Here is a 21,164-nt window from a genome sequence, read left to right as displayed (position 1 = left end):
GCCCTCTGCCATCTCCTGACTCAGCTGAGATCTGGCTCTCTTCTCGCTGGCAAGCATGCCATCCTGCATCAACAGGCTTTCCAGGTCAACACACATTGTACTGTTTCTTTTCTATGCCCCCTCCCGAAAAAGTCCATCCCTTAATCCCACCCTAGGTCATCTGGCTCCTCTAAGAACCCAGCTCGTTCTCCAAGAACACAAGTCTGTTTTCTTCAAGATCTCATAGTCCTTACCCCCATGGCTGTATTCAGGGCCACTCCTTTTTTTTTTTTTTTTATCACCATAATACTCTCTCTATATATCCCATATTTTCTCTCTCTTTCTCTCTGCACTCAGCATATCCTATTATTGTAAGTATTTATGTATTTGTCTCTTCCACAAAACTGTGAGCTCCTTGATAGTATATACTAGGTCCTGTTCACCAACTGCTAGCACATAACAGGTGTTCAATAAATGTTGAATGAATGAATAAAAACCTATGTTCCTGACTTGAAAAAAATGAACGAATGGGGAGGAACTGCACATTTTTTCGTTGTTGGGTTTTTCTCTTGATCTGTTAAAGCTATGTCTACTTGCTAGCAAACAACAAAGAAGTATTCAAAGGAAAGCCGGCTGTCTCCTCTCCCCACCCTTGCCTTTGAGGTCACCTTGGTGTGTACTGCTCTATGGTATTCTCTGTGCCCACAGAGCACACACATATGCACACATATGGACTTTTCTCAGTTTACAAAACCGGGATTATGTATTACATACACTTTATTCTAAAACTTGCCCTTTTTCACTTAACAATGTACGATGGCCATCCGTCCAGACCAAACACATTATGGATCTAACTCATTCTTTCTAATAGTTGCATAATAGTCCATCATATGGATGTGCCATAACTTAGTCCCTCATTCCCCAATGGATGAACATTCAGATTTCTTCCAGTTTCATGGAAGTTCTGAAAACAAAGATTATGATCTAACATTTCTAAGAGCATACATACTTTGAGGTCTTTCTCTGCCAGTGCATTGGACTCTATGCACACACACCTGCACCTTTCTTCTCAAGACCCAAGCTTCTGAAAAGCCAGTGGGTTCATGAGTGATCTCTTATGTGTACACTGTCACATGCCTTGTACAGACTAGGTACTTAATATTTATTATATTTAACCAAATCTAACAAAGTATGTACTGCTTGCCACACTGAATTCTGAGGACTTGGGAGGAAGAGAATAAAAATAGGGAATTTTCATTCTTATCTTTATGTATTTCTTACTTGAATTTATAATATAATACTTTATAATTTAAATATTTAGTATATCTATTAATTTGCTAATATAAATATTTTTATTATATTAATATATTATTAATGCATTGTAATATGTTATTTTTATATTTCATAAGCAGCTTTTTTTCAAAACTTGCTGGATGATACAGAACCGTGAATTAGAAGAAACTAGCCCTAATCCAGTGGATGCCAAATGTCCCTATACATAAGAATTCATTGGGGCTTATTAAACATTCAGATTCCCAGGCCTCTCTGAATATTCTCACTCAGTAGATCTGAAACAGAGCCCTCCCATCAGCATGTCAAATATTCCAGATGATTCTTATTGCTGTACCGTAATGATTTTTAGAATTCACAGGGTATCTTTACACATACATGGATTTGGGGGCTCTGCTTTCAGAGCTTATGAGCCACTAGATCTGGAATGAGGCCTGGGAATCAACATTTTAAGAAGATTACCTAGACTGTTCTCCCCAGTTGTGGAAACTCTAAGTGTTACAATTTCCTCTAGCTGGCAAACCAAAAATCAAGATACGATGGCTCCATTTAGGCCTTTAGTAGTAAAAATACAACACCAAACTAAAAGCCTTTGATGAAACTATTCTAAAAGACCACAAGACGGGAATGCCTTAACTTGTCCTATCACGGAATTAAAGAATATTTTTTATTGTTAGCTTGAATAGTGAATTGAATTTTAGCACGCTTTTTCAATCTTAAAGACCAGAGGAATTAAAGAATGATCCTTTTCTCTCTAAAATTTTTAATAAAATCACTTTTCTTATGAAATTCAATAGTTTTCAATGTTTAAAAAATATTTCTACCCCATCATAACCTATAAGCCTAGATATTAGAAATAAGCAGAGATCATTTCTTAGGTTAATGAAATGTATCTTTCCAAATGTCTAAAGATCTACCTATTTATAAATTAGGTATTTAAATAGGCACATTAACTTTCTGACCCTGAAGCTTTATCCCTACTTTCAGGAGTATAGGTGAGAGCAGATACTGAATTAGAAAATCACAGCAAAGCTCATAGTTTGACATCTTTTGCAAAAAATAAATGGCAAACAGACATTTTTCCACACCAGCTCAATTCCACAGCTACTCTACTAGGTACTCTGCTAATCACTTAGAATTGGTTTGTTTGTTTGTTTTACAAATTCATAAAAACACAAGTGCTTCATAAAAACATCAGAAAAATCCTCAGTCGGTAATATGCAAGAAGTTCTGGTTCTCAAAACTGAAGTAGGAGGAAACAGAGTGGAAATAGCAAGTTAATAACAGCAAGGATCAACTGTCTTTTTTCCTTCACTCTGTCATTACCCAATGCCCATGAAAGTATTGGGTCTTACAACCTACTTACAAAGGCCATTTCCTTTAAACTTAAGTATAGGCATTTTCTCTCTCTTCTTGGTAAATCAATGATTGGGATGTTTACTAATATTCAAAGGACTAATAATGAAAAGGCAGTAAAACAAAGTGATGTGATCAGAAGTCAGACAGACCTGGATGGAAATCAGGATCTGCCACTTACCAACCATCCGAGCTCAGGAAAGTTACACAATCTCTCAATACCTCAGTTCCTTCATCTGTGAAATGAGGAGGTAATAACAGTACCTACTTGACAGTTATTGTGAAAATTAAATGATTTAATACATGTAAAGTACCTGACAATAATAAGTATGCAATAACTGCTATTAGTTACCATGGTGTTTTGCCCCTGCAATAGTAGTCAGATTTTTAACTATTAAATGCAAAATTATCAACACAGAGTTTGAAGAGAAAACAAGACAACAGAGTGACATGTGTATGTTTAACTCCAAATCATTCTTCTTGAAACCAGGTTCAAGAAGAAATATTTGAGAAATACTGAGAAATATCTGAACCCAACCCAGGGCTCTAGCCCTCTGAATCCCTGGGGCCATCCTCATTCATATCCTCAGATAAACCACAGAAACCCCATAATAGAAGGGGCCAGAGACAAGGCAAAACTTCCAGGTATGTTGCGGGAGGGCGGAGGAGGTGGGTGGGGAATTGGTTTCTTAATGAACTTGACGCTTCCTAGGACATGCCAGCTTCCCAATAGTTATATGGCTCCTATGGTGTGCAAGGTACTGTACTAAGGGGTTTGGGTGATATATAGCTGGATCAGAAGTGGACTCTGACCACAGAGAGCTTTACAACCTGTGAGGGCTATTCCTCCCATGTTCCTTCTTGTACTTAGGACAGAGATCGGGACCAAGAGCCTTGGGGTTAGAACACAGTTCAGAGATTGTATAGCTAGAGTCCTTTGGAAGATCCCATATACACACCCAGGCCCCTACAATCACATCTGTTCCACCCTCTTTTTTCTTTCTTTAAACACAAATCATTAGGCAACATTAGGCAGATAGTTTCTTGGGGCCTCATGTCACCTCTGGCACCCAGTATTTACAAATGTAAATTCTGTCATTCCACCTAGCCCTTATCACCCCATTTCCAGGTATGGAACCAACGACATATTGCCAGATCAACAAAGACCAGTCTCCTTAAACAGGAATTTAGACATTGGAAATTAGTCTATTCATTACATGCCCCAGAGTGAACCCTGAAAAGCAGCACTAAATTTTCCAACAGATGTTACTGAATTCCTTAACTGTGCCCCTCCAAAAGCAGGGTTAACCCTTCAGAGTAAAAAAAAAAAAAAAAAAAAAAACACAAAAACACCTCTGCAACTCCTCTTACAAGTTTTAGGGTATCAAAAGGGGTGGTACTTATTGCTTTGCAAATACCCTTTCTCAAGATAATATTTTCCTGAAATGCTTATAGCAAAGCAACCAAGTCACTCATTTTAATTGCTAGCAAACTGCACAATGACATGATCTCTTTAATATTTCACTCATAGTAGCAGCCACTGAGCTATGACTAACCCACTCTCCCCAGCATCACCACTGGCTCCAGATGGCAAGAAATACATTCCCTTCACTCTTGCCTGAAAAGCAATTTGGATTTTTTTTTTTTTTTTACTTTCACCCTGTTTTACCTGCAATAACTGTTTCACTCTAGAAAGAAAATGGGTGGGGGATGAAGATGAATGCTAAGAGGAGTACAGGTAGAGGGAATTTACTTTTTTTTAATGGGGTGTAAGCACTGCAGCTTTAAATCTTACTGCATCAAGCCCTGGATTCCTTCCATAACCAAGCTGCAAAATGGTAACAAGGAGGAAAAAAATACCTCTTCCTCTCTCCTGGACAGCCCTTCAGGCGGCTCCCCAGCAGGACAAGCAACGGGAAGCCCATCCCCCACGCCTTCCCAGCCCAGCCGTGAGGCTTGTACAGGTGAGCCAGGCACCGACCTTGGCCCTCAGGCTTCTCCCACATCCGGGGATCAAGGTCAAGGGCGAGAGCTTCCTTCTACCCTCCCCAGCCGCCCAGAGCCCAGGGATCCGTTGCCAAAGTTTCAGGCCGGGTTGGGGCCAGCGCGGCTCCCGCAGCCCCTAGCCCTTCCGCACCTGCCCGGCCCGCCCTGGTCCGCGCCCTGCCCCGCCCGGCCTGGCGCGCGGTCGGGGGACGGTGCCCACCTGGTCCCCACTCACCCCTCGCGGACATGGTTCAGGCTGCAGGAGCCGAAGCAGGGAGGGCAGAGGAGAAACCCGGCAGGGCGTGAGGAGGAAAATATCCCCGAAACGCACACCAGCGCACACGCGCCCGCCGCCCGCCGTGGGGAGGCGGCTGGTAGCGCGGGGACGCCGCCCGCAGGACACCTGGCCGCCCGCTGGGCGCAGCGCGGCGGGCAGGCGGGGACCCGCCGCCGGGCGCGGCAACGCTGACAGCCAGCGGCCCGCGCTGGGCGGGGCCCGCCTCTCCGGCCTCCCCCGCCTACCCTCCTCCCAGGCCTCCCACGCCTCCCCCGCCCCAACCGGGCCCACCCTGTCCAGCGGCCACTGGGGACGCGCCGCCGGCTCGGCTGCGGCGCCAGGCGGGGCTTTTGTCCCCGAGCGAGGTGGGGTGTGCAGTAAGGGTCTGCGTCTTCCCCTCCCCCGACTGGGATTCTTAATTTAAAATAATTAATAATAATATTGTTGCTATTATTAGTGGCTTTCCAGCCTCCTGCTTTGGTCCCAGAGAAAGACCGCAAGAAAGAGCTGTTCTGCTCCCTCCCCTAAATGATGCCCTTGACCAGAGAGGAAGACCACGACTGCCCTAGGGGACTTGACCCTTAGTGGGAAGAAGGCCTTGGGCAGCTCATGCTCCGGGGTCAAAGCAAAATTAGCAAAATTAGCGACCAGGGAGCCCCTTCGATGTCTTCTGGGTGGGATGGGCGAGACTTTTCTTCAGCGACCTTTGAGGTAAAGCCCTGCAGAGCAGGGCTGAGCCCACTTGGCTTCTCGAGTCAACAGACACTCCAAGAATGCTGTGGACATATTTGATTCATTGTTTCTACTCTGAAGTGTCAGAGCTGGGCTGGATTGGAGAGGAGGGCTAGCCTTCCAAACAAATCCACTTTTTCTACACACCAGGATAAAACCAGAAAACACAAAAGCAGTCTTCTAGTGCCCAGAAGATAATCTTGATGGTAGAGCTTGATGGTAGTAAGCAATATAACAAAAGCCACCAGATCCAGAAGTTATAAACTGAAGAGGTGGGATTCTAAGCTTGGAGAACAATCACAGTAACTTATTTAACCTGTAAAGACTGATGGAAGAATTCTAAGTTTCAGGAATTCACACTCACTCCCTTCTCCGTCAGCTAGTCCTCTGTATGTTCTCACAACACATATTCTAGTTATTTTCTAAGTGGGCACTTTCCAAATCCATCCTGATATGTATGATGAGTCTGACAATCCAGGAGTATTCAAAGAACATGTGAACATAATAGCTCTAGAAAAAAATAATAAATTGGTGGATAATTGAGCATCATCAAAGAAAGCCCAATCAAATGATCATGTGGTGAAGGAAATATGAGAAAGAAAATAAGTAATAAGGGGCACCTGGGTGGCTCAGTCGTTAAGCGTCTGCCTTCGGCTCGGGGAGTGATCCCAGAGTCCTGCGATCGAGCTCCGCATCTTCCACCCCGCATCTTCTCCCTGCTCCGCTGGGAGCCTGCTTCTTCCTCTCCCACTCCCACTGCTTGTGTTCCTTCTCTCACTGGCTCTCTCTCTCTGTCAAATAAATAAATAAATAAAATCTTTTTTTTTTTTTTAAAGGGAGATAAGTAATGAAAGTAGAAGTGCTCAAATTCAACTACCAACTACAAAAATTAACTCATTTATCCATCTTGACAACATCTTTTTCACTGTATTCTAGGCAAAAAACTTGCCAGTAAATCACAATCCAGTTGGTTCAGTCTCAAAATAACTCTTCTTTCTGGCTATCCTCAGTCCACTATTAGGTCTTCTGACCCAAAGGATGATTACACTATTAGCCTAGCTGCTCTCTCCACAACTAGCCTCCACCACCTCTGGGTCATTCTGCCTATTACCTTAAGAATGGTTTTCCTAAAACACTATTTATACTATGGCATCTTCATACTCCAAAACCACCAGTACATTCCCACTGATCTCCAGATAAAGCCTCAACATTTCAAAATGTCTTCATCTACACAATGAATCCATTCAACAGACTTTCATTGAAATATACTATGTACCATTCTCTACAGTAAGTACTAGAGTTATAATGGTGAACAAGATAGAAATGTCCACCTGGAGCTTAAGGTCTACAGAGATTTTAAAGTCTGTAATCTATCCTCTCCCACCTCTCCAGCATCATCTCAAACTATTTCCCTAAGGAAACATTCTGTTGTAAACAGAACACTGTCCCCTGTTTCTCAATAACATCATAACATCCAGTCTCCCTCATTCCCATTGCTCATTCTCATTGCTCTTCCCAAATGCCCTTCTTCTCACCCAAATTGTTATACAATCCCTCCTCATGAAATGTTCCCCAGCTACCTTAACCCACACTGATCTCCTTGGTTTCTCTACTTCTGTAGCCTGTACTTTCAGAACCACCTATTTTTACTTAATTCGATGCTGTGTCGCTATTGATAGGTTTTGTTATATGTGTTTCCTGTCTTCCCAACTGTTGTAAGTTCCTTGAAATCAGAGACTTGGATAGTTTTGTTGAACTGAATTTGTTCTGGAAGTATATTACAGAACATTTTTATACAGGACACCATACTCACAAGATAGGGAGGTCCCAAAATTGTGTGTTTTTCTACCTTTATCCTTTAGTTAATATCCAGTCCTTTTCTCCAACTGCCTCAACAGCTCTGGTCCTTAGAACCTCACATCAGAAATACAGGTACAGTGCAAAAGCCTCATAATGAACAGATCTTACTTTTATCCTTAAGGTGCTTATAAAAGACTAACACACTCCTATATATAATTACAAGTCTGAAATAAGACACCTTACAAAATACTGTTAGACACACAGTTAGTACTCAGTACCCAACTGACTGGCAGCTTAGGAAATTGTAAGTTTATTGTTAAAGATTATCTTCGACTAAAGAAAGTTTGCCCTATGAGTTTAGCATTAGACTTTGGGTTATGTATCAGTTCAGATTTTAAAGTATATATGATTTGGGGCACCTGGGTGGCTCAGTTGGTCAAGTGTCTACCTTTGGCTCAGGTCATGATCCCAGGGTCGTGGGATTGAGTCTCCAGTCGGGCTCCCTGCTCAGCAGGGTGTCTGCTTCTCCCTCTCCCTCTACCCTTCTCCTTGCTCATGCTCTATCTCTCAAATAAATAAATAAAATCTTTAAAAAATAAAATATATATGATTTGCTTATATTTTGGAGTTATGATACTTTGAAATACCTTTTAGGGTCAATCATGTCATCCCAGAATCTCTTCCTATAATCTTAGAAATCTAAAACCAATTCTTCCAACCACAGAGCAACGAAGTTCCTATTAGTAGCCTAACATTCTAACAAATTTCTCATCTAAAATAACTGATAATACTTTAGAAATCACCTTACAGTTGTAAAGAATTTTAAGAGAAAAGTTAAGTGCCACTTTTTTGAGAAAGAGAGAGAAAGTGTGCACTTGCTTGTGTGAGTGGGTGTAGGGGTGGGGGTAGGGAGAGAGAATCTTAAGCAGGCTTCCACACTCAGCATGGAGCCTGACACAGGGCTCGATCTTACGACTCTGAGATAATGACCTGAGCTGAAATCAAGAGTTGGACACTTAACCAACTGAACCACTCAGGCACCCCTAAGTGCCAGTTTTTAAAGTCAGAAAATTAAGTATATTCTATTGGTTGAAATTATAAAAAGGAGTCTATATAGACCAAAGGGAAAAAACACATTTCAGTCTGTGTTTGAAAAAAGATAAGTTACTATTTGACTCTTGCCAAAAATACCCTTTCAACTTCTACTGGAAGGAAATTCAGTGTACATTATCAGTAATTTCTATTCTTTATTGATTTTTTTTAAAGTTTTACATTTTAATTCCAGTATAGTTAACATACAGTATTATATTAGTTTCAGGTGTACAATATAGTGATTTGATACTTCTATACATTACTCAGTGCTCATGACAATAAGTGTACTGTACTCTTTAATCCTCACCACCTATTTCACCCATCCCCCACTCATCTCCCCTCTGCTAACCATCTCTTTTATTGATTTTTTTAAATGATTGAATATGGATTCTTACTCCCACAGCTTTTTAACTGCTGACTCACCATCATTTCTCACTCTGAACCTAAATTTCTCATAAGTAGCATGACAATAATTCTGCTTTTTGCATAACTTCAAGTTAAAAAAAAGAGGCAGGCTGAGCTGCTCAATGACTTTTCAGCAAATACCTTTGTAATATATACCATGTAATAGCCAATGAGGAAGGTATGGCAAACAATTAGATAAAGTCTCTGTCCTCGTAGACACTTGCATTCTAGTAGACAAATATACAAGCTGGAGAGGCTAGACTTCATTTAGCCGGGCCAATTAAAAGGGGCTAAGATGATCCCACATCAGTAGCATGCCTGGCTCCCAAGAGAAGCAAACAAAAATCCTATTTTGATAAAAGCGTTTTCAATTTAGACCCCCTGGATTCCACAGATGATCAACCAAAAATGAGGTCATAATAAAAAATTACCAAATACACGGGGTGCCTGAGTGGCTCAGTTGGTTAAGCGTCCAACTCTTGATTTTGGCTCAGGTCATGATCTCAGGATTGTGAGATCAACCCCTGCATCAGGCTTCATGCTGAGCATGGAGCCTACTTAAGAGTCTCCCTCTCCTCCCTCTGCCCCTCCCTGCTCACACTGTCTCTAAAAAAATTTTTTTTAATTTAAAAATTAAAAAAAAGAGATGAAATATATAAGGTAATAAAATAAAGTAATAAAAGATATAAATCACAAGAGACTATCAAAAATGACCAAGTAAATTTCAAAAAGAGTCAAATAGAAATTTAAAATATCAATAGTTAGAATTTTTTAAAAAATTCAATGGATAGGTAAAACAGAACATTAGTTGGAACCAAAGAAAGAATTACTGAAATGGAAGGTAGATATTAAAAATTACTAAGAACACAGCTCTGAAATATAAGGATATGAATAATATAAGAGAGGTTAAGATATATGGAGAATAGGGTGAGGTCTAATGTATAATTAATACATAAATTATAATTAATAGGAGTCCTACAAGAGAATAGAAAACATGGAAGAGAGACACCGTTTGAAGAAATAACAGCTGAAAACTTTATAAAAAGACATAAATCCATAGATAAAGGAAATATAACATCTAACAAGCAGGATGAATAAAAATCACATTGTCTTGAAACTGAACAACACTAAAGACAAAGAGAAGACCTGAAAAGCAGACAAAGAGAAAAGACATAGCCTACAAAGAGATAACAGAGTGACAACAAACTTCTTGATGGGAACGAAGAAAACCAGGAGACAATGAAATTCTGATTAGACTATAACTAGTCATTTAATATTGCATAAACAACAAAAATACATTTCAAAAATGAGGGCAAAATAAAGATACTTAACGATTACACAAATAATGATTTTTCCACTAATTTCTACATTATATGTATGTGTGTGTGTGTGTGTGTGAGAGAGAGAGAGAGAGAGAGAGAGAGTCTCCAGCAGACTCCCCACTGAGTGTGGAGCCTGATACAGGGCTCAATCTCACAACTCTGAGATTATGCCCTGAACTGAAATCAAGAGCCAGATGCTTAACCAACTGAGCCACTCAGGCACCCCTCAAATTGCTGGAAACCAGTAACAAAGAGGAAATCATGTAAGTGGCTAGAATAAAAAGAAACTACATGCAGAGCAACAAAGGTAAGAAACAGAACAGACTTCTTAACACAGTTAAGCTGTAAAGAAGACAATGGAAAGAATTTTTTAAGTGCTGAAAGAAAAAACTCTCAAACTAGACTTCCATATCCAGCAAAAATATTCTTCAATAATTAAAAGCTTTCTTCAACACACAAAAGCTGAGGAAACGCATCACCAGCAAACCTGTACTATTAGAATGTTGCAGAAAGTTCTTCAGGGAGAAAGAAAATGATACCAAGTAGAATCAAATAGAACCAGACTCAGACATAACCCAAGTTTTGGAATGACCAGACAAGGGCTTTAAAGTAACTATGAATCTGGATCTGGTGGAAAAGAAGGACAGACAACACATACAAAGAGATGGGGAAATTTCAGCAACAAGACAGAATCAATAAGAAAAGTGAAATGGAAATGCTAGATGTATCTGAGATGAGAATTTCTTCAGTGAGCTCATCAGTAGACTGGACACATCTGAAGAAAGAATCAGCAAATTTGAATATATGTAAAACAAGTTTGATTCAGTCACATATTGAAATATTATACATTTATGATAATAAATACACACCACAGCAGTACCCAACAACATGGCTGAATTGTAGAAACAGAATGTTGCTAAAAACAAGCCATACTAGAAAATGTATCATCTAGGGATACATACTTGTATGGTAAATACTTTTTTTAAACAAGAGAATTCTTTAAACCACACTATAACTCAGTGATGTAGCAGGCTCTGCTTGGCCATAGTTGACTGGACTGAGGTGAAGACTTGATCCAGAATGGGCCAATCCAGTTCTCTCTCTAGAGAATTTGGATTGATTGGGAGAGAGGACACTTATTAGTCTACTGTTTGGCCTCTGCCCTGAGAAGTGAGGTATTGTGAACTGAACTGGGCCCCCCACCCCCAAAACAGATGTTAAACTCTTAGTCTCCAGTGTAATGGTATTTGGACAGGGAGCCTTTGGGAGGTAATTAGATTTAGATGAGGCATTAGGGTAGGCTCCTCACCATAGGATTAGTATTCTTATAATAACAAACACCAGAGTTTTCTGTCTCTCTTTCTTTCCTCCTACCACATGAGGACACAGCAAGAAGACTCCCATGCATCAGCCAGGAAGAGAGCCCTCAGCAGAAATCAACGACGCTGGTACTTGACCTTAGACTTGGTCTCCAGAACTGTGAGAAAAATAATTTCTGTGGCATAGCCACTCAGTCTGTGGTTTTTTGTTGTGGCAGCCTGAGCTGACTAAAATACACAAGGAACTCTGTGAACATACAAAAAGACAATGAATTTTACATTTTAAATGGGTGAATTGTATGGTATGTGAATAAAGCTGTTTTGAAATAAATCACCAGAATCTCTGGGCTCAATTCCAGTCCTAAACTTCCTGGCTGGGAGACCTTGGGCAAGTCATTTAACTTCCAAACGTAATGATTAATTGCTTAGGATTTTTAAATCCTGGCTCCCTCACTTGCTCCTCCTGCATCCTGAGGCACAACCTCTGCAAGCCTCAGATGTCCTCATCTGAAAAACAGTTGCTCCCTCTGGGATTTTTAATGAATTAAAAGAGGTAATGAATGTTAAATTTATCACCATAGCCAGACATACGGTAAATACTCCATCAAATTAGCTATTATTTGCTGGGTTCAAAGTGTACATAATAGGGGCGCCTAGCTGGCTCAGTTGGTAGAGCACGTAACTCTTGATCTTGGGGTCGTAAGTTTGAGCCCCACAGTGGGTATGGAGCCTACTTTAAAAAAATTAATTTAAAAATGCACATAATAAGAATAATATTCACTTCACAAAGCTATTGGAAGGGGAAAGTGCAATCATGTGTATGAAAGAACTTTTTAATATAAAGCATTGGACATATGGTAATTATTTCCTTGGTTAATACTGGGCACTTTTTGTGGGTCCTACCCCTCTACACTCCCAGTAGAGTCCTATTTTTCACCTAGGGACCTCCTGAACTAATGAGCCAAGATGTCAACCTGTCTAGCACTTTCTTCTGGAATCTTTGTTCAGTTCACCTCAGCCTCTAACTGTGCCCATGTTTCAGAAATTTAAGTGATCTCATGCTTAAAATGGCTATTTGGATGTGAAGCAAACTGCTGCGTTTGATGGCAGCCAGTCTCTTGGGAACTGTGTTCTGAATTGGGTCTATTCTATCCTTCAGTAAATAGTAAATGCTTTACTTACCAGTATGTGGGGGGCCTAACATAATGAAACTGTTAGTTTGAAGCAGACGGTTAGAAGCTGGTCATGCAGCATGTTGGAAAAGTTATGCATAAGTTGGCAGTAACTGGGGGGAAATTAAAAGAAAAATTGGATCAAAAAATGGAGAGATAAAGTCAAAACAGAGGAATGAGTAATTGAGTCCAGATCCAGGCCAGAATGTGAAGCTTGAAGGGCCTTTAATTTAGACATGAGGGCCAGGGACAGAGTGGAGATGTTACCTATTTCAGACATAAGCTCTGTCATTAGAAGAAATCAGTACAAGGGAATCAAGGCAGAGGTAAGAAAAGATTTTGTTCTCTAGCAGGAGTCAGGCAAAAAAGTACAAGCTGTCCAAAGGTACCCACTCCAGGGACTATTGCCCTTAAAGGAAAAAAAAAAAAAAAGCCCACAACGAGAAGCAAGGTACTCACACAGCCTAAGAAGGGACCGGGATGTTGAATGGACATTCGAGGGATGGGGAGTGGCAACTGGCTAATTCTAACCATCAAGGATTATGCATCTGCTGCTGGCTTGCATCTCCTTAGCTCCAGAAGAGAGGCGAGACACCCAAACAATATATAACTGGATGCTCGTTCTAAACACTATGGACAGGCCAGCAAGGGCACATTAGCCACAGGAAGTTCTCACCGTTCTGTCTCCCTTACGACAAATCTATAGGAGTGCTGAAGACACACATTTGACAAACCCTCTCAGTCATTATTTAGATACATTAAATCACACCAGGGGCACCTACAGCCCAAGGATGGCATTGCTGCTTATAACACTGAACTGGCCGACCTGCTCCATCTCTCTTCACACCACAAGTGCAGGAAAGTCATAAGTAACATGAAAAAAAAAAGTCCTGGTCTATAGCTTGTGACTATACTCCAAATCAGATGTTTTTAGTGGCCTAAAATATGTTCCTACTCACGGGCACCTGGGTGGCTCAGTCGGTTCAGCATCCAACTCTTCATGTAGGCTCAGGTCGTGATCTCAGGGTCATGAGATCCAGCCCCGCAGCAGGCTCAGTGCTCGGTGTGGAGTCTGCTTGGGGTTCTCTCTCTCCCTCTGCCCTTCCACTCCACTGCTGCCATGCATATTCTCTCTCTCTCTCTCTCAAAAATGTTCCTAATCACTGAAAATCAACATTATATGTCACAAAAATTTGAATAAAATCTAATACAAGTAATATTCCTGATATACAGGGAGAAAGCTCTTGCTAATAAGGTCAAAGCAATGTCAACTCCTGATGGGAAGATCACAGTGATTCTATGATCTGATTGCAGAGTCTAGCCCGTGGAGTACAAAAGTGAACATCACCTTAAAGGAGTATAGAGCTCCAGTCTGTACAACCTGACATAGCTGATCTTTATGTCGCACATTTGCAAAGTCCCAAATTATGTAATATTCAGAGGGTATGAAGCCAAGTAACTCAGTGCTGAAAAGAGTTTCAGAGGACCTGTAAATAGTCATAAGGATGAAATGGTGGACAACAAAGCCATATTTGGTGCAAGTAAGATCTTTAGTAACACCTTACATAATATTTTCTTCCACCAGTTTAAAGATGTCATTCCATCATCTTTTTCCATAGTTTCTGTTGAGAAGACTGCAATTAGTCTTACTGTTGTTTCTTTGAAGGTGAATGTCTTTTTTCCTATTTTTAAGATTTGTCTTTATCTTTCTCAGTTATCATCAGGTTGGCTATGACATACCTATGTGTGATTTTCTTTTCTTTTATCCTGTTTGGGGTTCAGTAGGCTTTTTAAAAAATCTTTGGGTTAATGTTTTGTTTTGTTTTTTTTACAAATTTCTTCTGCTCTATTCTCTCTCAAGTAATAAGTAAGCCAGACTGTTTTTAGACCACTTGTGTTCCACATGTCTCATATGTCCTGTTCTTTTTCTTTCATAACTTTTCCTTTATGGATTTCAGTTTGGATGATTTCTGTTGACCTGTCCTCAAATTCACTAACTCTGCTTTGCTTTGTCCTGTCAAACTCACCTGAAGTGTATTTAACTTCATGCAGTATTTTTTTCATTTCCAGAATATGCATTTGATTCTTTTTTATAGATTCTAATTTTCTGTTGGACTTCTCTTTTTATTCATTTTTCCATATTTTTGTTAATTGTTAATCAGAATTATATTTAAAGTCCTTGTCATTTAACTGTAACACATAATCATCTGTGGCTTTATTTGTATTATCTATTTCTTCTCTTGATTATTGGCCATATTTTCCTACCTTTTCAGATATTTTGTAATTTTTATTGTATGCCAGACTTTGTATACAGGAATCCAGAGGCTGCAGATGATGTCATCTTCCATTAAATAGGCAGAGCACCTCAACCAAAACAGGGATATCTTTGTATCTGTTCCTCAGGTGTGGCCCTCCTGGCTTGACTGAGAGCCCACTGGGTCTCTATCTCTTCAGTTCTTCAGAATTGGTTCTATCACTCAGAGGTTTTGAGTTTAGCTTTTTGCATTCTGACCCCATTCACTGCAATATTTACCAAATGTTTTAAGGGGGTAACTGACTATATATTTGTGCCAGGATCTCTCCTTCTGGCGGGACTTTGTCTCAGAAGTTCTGTGAAACTAGGAGATTTCATTCTGCCTTTTAGAAGCTCCTAGCCAAGTCCTCTGGCATCCAGGAATCAACAAATGCTCCTTTGTCTTCAATTGTAAACTAGTTTACAATCTGTCAAGCCAGCCCCACACAGTCACCAAAAAAAGCTCCACTAGTTTCTCTTTTCCCTGGAAAGGTCCCTCTTCCTAGGCCATGCCTGATTCTTAGTCCTCACCCAGAACTGACAAATATCTCCAGGAAAGAAAATGGCCAGAGACTGTCAGCAATCCTAGGAAGGGCTCTTCCCTCTCTGGAATTTTAGTTCTTATAGTCTTACTGTGTCTACAGCTCTCTGATGTCTTTTAAACAATGAATTTTGTAACTTACCCTTTTTTCCCCTAGCTCTTGCAGCAAGAGCACTGGCTTTCCATGCCTTACTATATTTTCCCTAGAAGCAGAAGTCAGAAATCAGCCTGCAATATTTCTTCAAAACGTTATTTGCCAAAGTTGAGACCTCTTACATAGAATCCCTTGACCTGTCTGCATAGGCAGGTTGTTTTCAGTAATCTTTCCACTGCAATACTACAGAATTAAGATCACCTTTGGTTGTCACTAGCTTTCCAAACTTGTTACTCTTTACTTCTCCCAGCGATTCTTTCCTTTCCACATTCCATTCGCCACCCAAACACACATACACATGCATAAAAATATACACATACTACATTTCAGCAATACCAGACTACTGTAGTTTCCTCAGATAAATCATGATGTTTCCTCTGCCTGGAATGCCCGTTACTTCCTTTTTTTCATAGGTAACTCTTCCTCATCCTTCTAGAATCTTCACCTCTTACTGGAAGCTTTCCTTGTTTCCAGCCATTCCTTTTTTCTGTAACTCCATTCATTGTTCTGTATTCCTATCACAGAACTATGCTGTGTTGAAATGATCCGTTTACTGATTGATTCTTCTTTCCACCACACCTCCTATCATACAAAATGGGATCCTTAAGAAAATTTGCCTCGTCAGTCTCTTTTTCTCCAACACCCAGTGCAATGGGTTGGCATTAATGTTGATTGAGCTGTACTCTCTCCGGTGTGCCATAATGCATTTTGATTCAGGATGACTAGATAACAGCAAAGCCATTAAGAGCTTCATCTCCAAGGCTTTTTGACATTGATTTTTTTAAAGATACATTTCCTGAGGTCTCACCCGTGCCAAAATATGAAGAAAGTAATAATTTCTCTCTGACTAAAGTGGGATAACTAATGATTTATTCTTTACTTAATCAATAATACTAGCTAACACTTACATAACTCATACTAGATGCCAAGCATTTTACATACATCATCTTATTTCATCTTTACAACCACTTTCTAAGGTAAGCATTATTGTCACCCCCGTTTTACAGAGGAAAAATCTGAATCACAGAGAGTTTAAGTAAGTAGCAGGCTACAACCTGAATATAGGTTATCTGGTTTCGGGGCCATAAAATTAACCACTATACTACAGAGCATGTCTTCTTGCCTTCCTTTCCCTCTTGTCTCTTTCTCTTAAATGTTCATTATATAAATAGTACCTTAGTACATTCATATTGTGAAAAATACAAAACCAAAGCAAAAGGGCACCTTATTCTAACTTCCACCCCCGTTCAGATTTCTTCTGCGGAGGTACTCACTGCTGTTTGTTTGACGGGCGTCCTTCTAGACCCATTTTGCTTTGCTTACATACAAATATATAGTGTATACGTGTACATAAACCCAGAGAAGTATTTTTCTACAGATTGCCACACGTTTCCACCTCAGTATTTGTAGATCTATTTCATTCTTTGAACGCTGCATAGTGTGGATATATCCCATAGTATGGATGCATTATAGTTTATTAACCATTTTCCTTTGTTTCTGATTTCACTATTACAAATACTGCTGCAATTGAATATCCTTCAATGTGTCTCTTTACGATTGTTTGCAAATAGATGTCTAGAAAAGAACACTTAGAAATAAAATTACTGGGGAGGAAGATTGTGTCAACATTTTTTTTTTTTAATGGCAACACACAAGCAGCCTTCCAGTGAGACTGTAAATTTTATTCTTTGTCATTCACAGATAAAAGGGGTTGAGGCTGTTGTGTTTCCAGGAAATCAATTCTGTATATAAACACTGTCCCTCTCTGACACATGAAGGAAAGCTCAGGTCTTCCCTCTTAACCGCTTCATCTTCAGGAAGAAAGGGTTTTGATGTAGGTTGTAGCACAAACGGAGTCCTTGAGAACACAAAATGGGTTTCCCGAAAAAGGAAGGGGCAGGCCAGAAGGAAGTGAATTTTCTATGGGAAAAAATTAAGTGGGTCAAAGTTTTCTTTCTCCTCTTGAGTTTCTCTTTTCTACATTTTGTGACCTGTATGGTGAGAGCAAGCCAAGGGCATGTCCCTTTACCTTTGAAAGGCCACACTGGACAGCACAGGGTTCAGGGTAAAGAAAGCACAGAGTGAACAGTTCTGGAAAATTCTGCTCTCAACCCCTAAGGAAGATGAGGGCAAGAGACCAGAGAGGGTGAGGACTGAGGAATTAGCTAGAAGCAATATGCAATTGCCTGGAGGTTCCCCTGTCCACACACCCCTCACAACTCTAGAAAAGTCACAGAGGTAATGCCTAGTGACTGTTAGTGGCATCAGAATCACTTCTTATGAGAAAAAAACCAACAAGTATTTAAATGAATTTTTTTCCTTAAAAGGCTTTAAAATTCGACGCAAGTACTAGTATTACTTTATATGTTATTTGTAATGTTGTTTTAAACATTATTATAATGTTATTTTAAATTTTATCTTACTTGAATTTACTCCTAGTAGAGTAAGCTGATAATCCTCTCTGAGGCGCTTTTTTGAAAAAAATTATCAATAAGGCTCCATCCTTACACTTTTTCTGCACGCTGTAAGGATAAACAGGCTGTACTTTTAATATAAGATTGAAGTTACAGAACTCTCTGATAGCAAACTAACTGACTAAATTTGTACTCATATAACTAGAGCATATTATTATCATAGTCTAACTTATCACATTGCCACAATCCAAATATGCTCTTTCCATATGTGTTTGATCAGGGAAAAACAAAAGGTATTTATGGCTTAATACTGTCATTGGTGCTTTTTTCCTCTTGTTCCATTTGGGTTACCATAAATATTTCAATTCCTATCAGCAATTCTAGCTCTTTGTCTCGTAAGTACTATTAGTAATTCAAGGGCATACACACCAGGGATTCTCTGCTTAAGTAAGGCTACCCATCTGTGAAACTAGGAAGCAAGAATATCCTGAGTCTTCATACTGCCACCTTCAGGACATGGATCTTTATTCAGAACTCTGGAATGCTAAAAATGAAAGGAAATGAAATTTTAAAATAGTGACCCCCCTCCAAAGTTGCCATTTATTTAACCCCTACTGTGCACAAGGCCTTACGCTAAGAATGTTTTACTACTTCTTTCACTATTTATTTCTATAAGGTAGATCCTTATTTACGTAAGTTGATTCCTTCATTCATCCAACCAAGAAATAAATAGGGGGCTGAGATTAAGATAAGAACAACAGAAAGGTAGATTTAAATTGATTTAGCATCAAAGGAGCAGTAAGAGTTAACCATAAAGAGAGCAAGGAACAGATCATTTTAGAAAAGGGTGCATCTACAAAACTTCTGTATGGGGGGGCAGGGGGAAAGGGGATGTGGCCTGTTCAAGGACTAGGAAACCAACCACTGTGAGCTTTCAGCAGAACAGAGTGAACTTGAACGATCACACTTCAAGTTGGACAGGTAAGCAGGGACTAGTTCAAAAACCTGAAATCTGATTTTTAAACTAAATGTACTGAAGGACCACTTAAAGATTTTAAGCAGGGAAGCAATGATCAGATCTACAGTTCATGATTATTTGTTGCTACTATGTGGAGATGGACTGGGAGGAGAGGTGGAGAATTAACGTTCAGAGATCAGTTGGAGGCCGTTACAGGCATTGAGCTGAGATGATGGCAGCCCTAGATGTGATGGACAGTAGAAGTGAGGGATAAAAACAAGAGCTGAAAGATATTTTGGAGGTAGAATTGACAGGATTTGCCGCCGGATTCGACATGAGGATGGACGGGGAAGAACTGTGATGATGTCTGAGTCTTCAAGTAGATGGTGGCTCCATTTCCTGAAATGGAGCGTGTTGGGATGGAGAAGACAAGCAAGGGAAAGGTTTGTGGAATTCGATCTGGAACTTCATTTTGGCCACGAGTTTGAGCTGTTAAGTTTAAATAAACAGCTTGATGTTTGAGTTCGGACGTTAGGCGGGAGGTCTGGACTGCAGACACGAATCTGAAATTGATCAGCATAATGGTAGTATTTAAACACATGGAAGTTAGTGAGATTATTTTTTGAAACTACCGTATGAAAGGAAGAAGACAGTGTCCAGGACTAACTCCCAAGGAATGCTAACATGTAGCCATGGGATAGAGGAAGAGCCAGCAAAGGAGAAGATAGAAAAGCTGAAATGGGTGGAAAACCAGGAAGAGTGGCATTGAGTAAACAAGAGAAAGGGGACTTCTGTGAAGGGGAAAATGGTCGCACATATGCAGGCAGTATGAGGGTAAATGTTTAACAAACGGCTATGGGGGAAAGGCTCTGACTTGCGGCATTTGCTGGTTTCTGTAAACGTTCTCATCATAGTGATTTTCAAGGTACCAACATGTCTTCACTGAACTTGGAATTGGAAAAAGCCACACATAATTAGCTGTCAGGTACCATTACTATTCGGCTCCAGGACAACACTACTGCTGAGAGGGAGCATGAGATGAGCACAGGAGAATGTGCATTGAATTTGACAAAATGAAGGTCATTAGTCACCTTAACAAGGGTTGTTTTCAGACTCTGGGGGCAGAAGCGAGTTTTAAGTGGGTAAAGGAATTCAATGAAGGTAAGAAAGGAAAGACAATGCATGACTTTCATAAAGAAATGGACAGCAGCTAAAGGAAGAAGAGGAGGCTAGATAAAACAAAAATTAACTCAGTGAGGTTAAGATTTTTGTCCTAAAATGCATCAAATAATTATAAGTGGAAGGGATAGGATTTGAACCCAGCTTTGCTTGACTCCAAAGCTTATGCCTTATTGAGAGCTACCTGAATTTAGAGAAAAAAAAAATTGTGTAAACTATCTAAACATAGAATTATAGATGATTTTTTTTTAAAGATTTTATTTATTTATTCAACAGAGAGAGAGACAGCCAGCGAGAGAGGGAACACAAGCAGGGGGAGTGGGAGAGGAAGAAGCAGGCTCACAGCGGAGGAGCCTGATGTGGGGCTCGATCCCACAACGCCGGGATCACGCCCTGAGCTGAAGGCAGACGCTTAACCGCTGTGCCACCCAGGCGCCCCAGAATTATAGATGATTCTTAAAAATACTTTTCTGTATTTTCCAATTTTTTTCATTAATAGAATAAATAACTCTTAAAATCATAAAAATACTTATGAAGCTATAATGGATTTTATATTTGCAGAGTAACTACTGGGATACAGCGAAGTATATAAAAACTATTAACTAGTCAGTCAAGTGCCACATAAATAGCCTATTACCAAACGGTGCCACCTAGTGCAAAGCTTACTTCTCAGATAAATACTTAAACTTGAATTTCATTGTACAGCTTATAAATCAACACACATTGAAATATCTGTGAACTAAAATACCTAAAGGTGCGACCCTCAGAACTCATGACTTCATAGATTCCATTTCTGAAATGGTTTCACAACATTAGATGTGGGAAGGGTCCATGTGTTTTGTCCTGTGTTTTGTGGACTGTTAAGGACACGACACAGCTCGAAAGATAATAATGG

General features: G+C 40.0%; 1 protein-coding gene and 1 long non-coding RNA gene across 9 annotated transcripts in view; both read right to left on the bottom strand.

Annotated features, from left to right (window-relative positions):
• The window catches only part of ABLIM1 (actin binding LIM protein 1), a 289,882-nt gene extending 284,830 nt beyond the window's left edge, over nucleotides 1-5,052 (bottom strand). For all 6 annotated transcript variants that reach the window (XR_008958000.1, XR_008958003.1, XR_008958006.1 and 3 more), the window contains exon 1: nucleotides 4,847-5,052. The gene's annotated coding sequence lies outside the window, so the exon portion shown is untranslated. The remainder of the gene's footprint in view (nucleotides 1-4,846) is intronic.
• Nucleotides 5,053-5,295: 243 nt separating this feature from the next.
• LOC113251962 (uncharacterized) overlaps nucleotides 5,296-21,164 on the bottom strand; it is a 45,416-nt gene continuing 29,547 nt past the window's right edge. For 2 of the 3 annotated variants that reach the window (XR_007190003.2, XR_007190004.2), the window contains one exon: nucleotides 17,336-18,676. This is a non-coding gene — a long non-coding RNA (uncharacterized LOC113251962). Of the gene's footprint in view, nucleotides 6,412-17,335; nucleotides 18,677-21,164 lie in introns of those variants that run through there. The other variant, XR_008957989.1, reaches the window with a different exon arrangement.

The sequence above is a fragment of the Ursus arctos genome, unplaced genomic scaffold (assembly GCF_023065955.2).
Source record: "Ursus arctos isolate Adak ecotype North America unplaced genomic scaffold, UrsArc2.0 scaffold_7, whole genome shotgun sequence".
Lineage (NCBI taxonomy): Eukaryota > Metazoa > Chordata > Mammalia > Carnivora > Ursidae > Ursus > Ursus arctos.
This window is presented reverse-complemented; position numbering and strand designations above follow the sequence as displayed.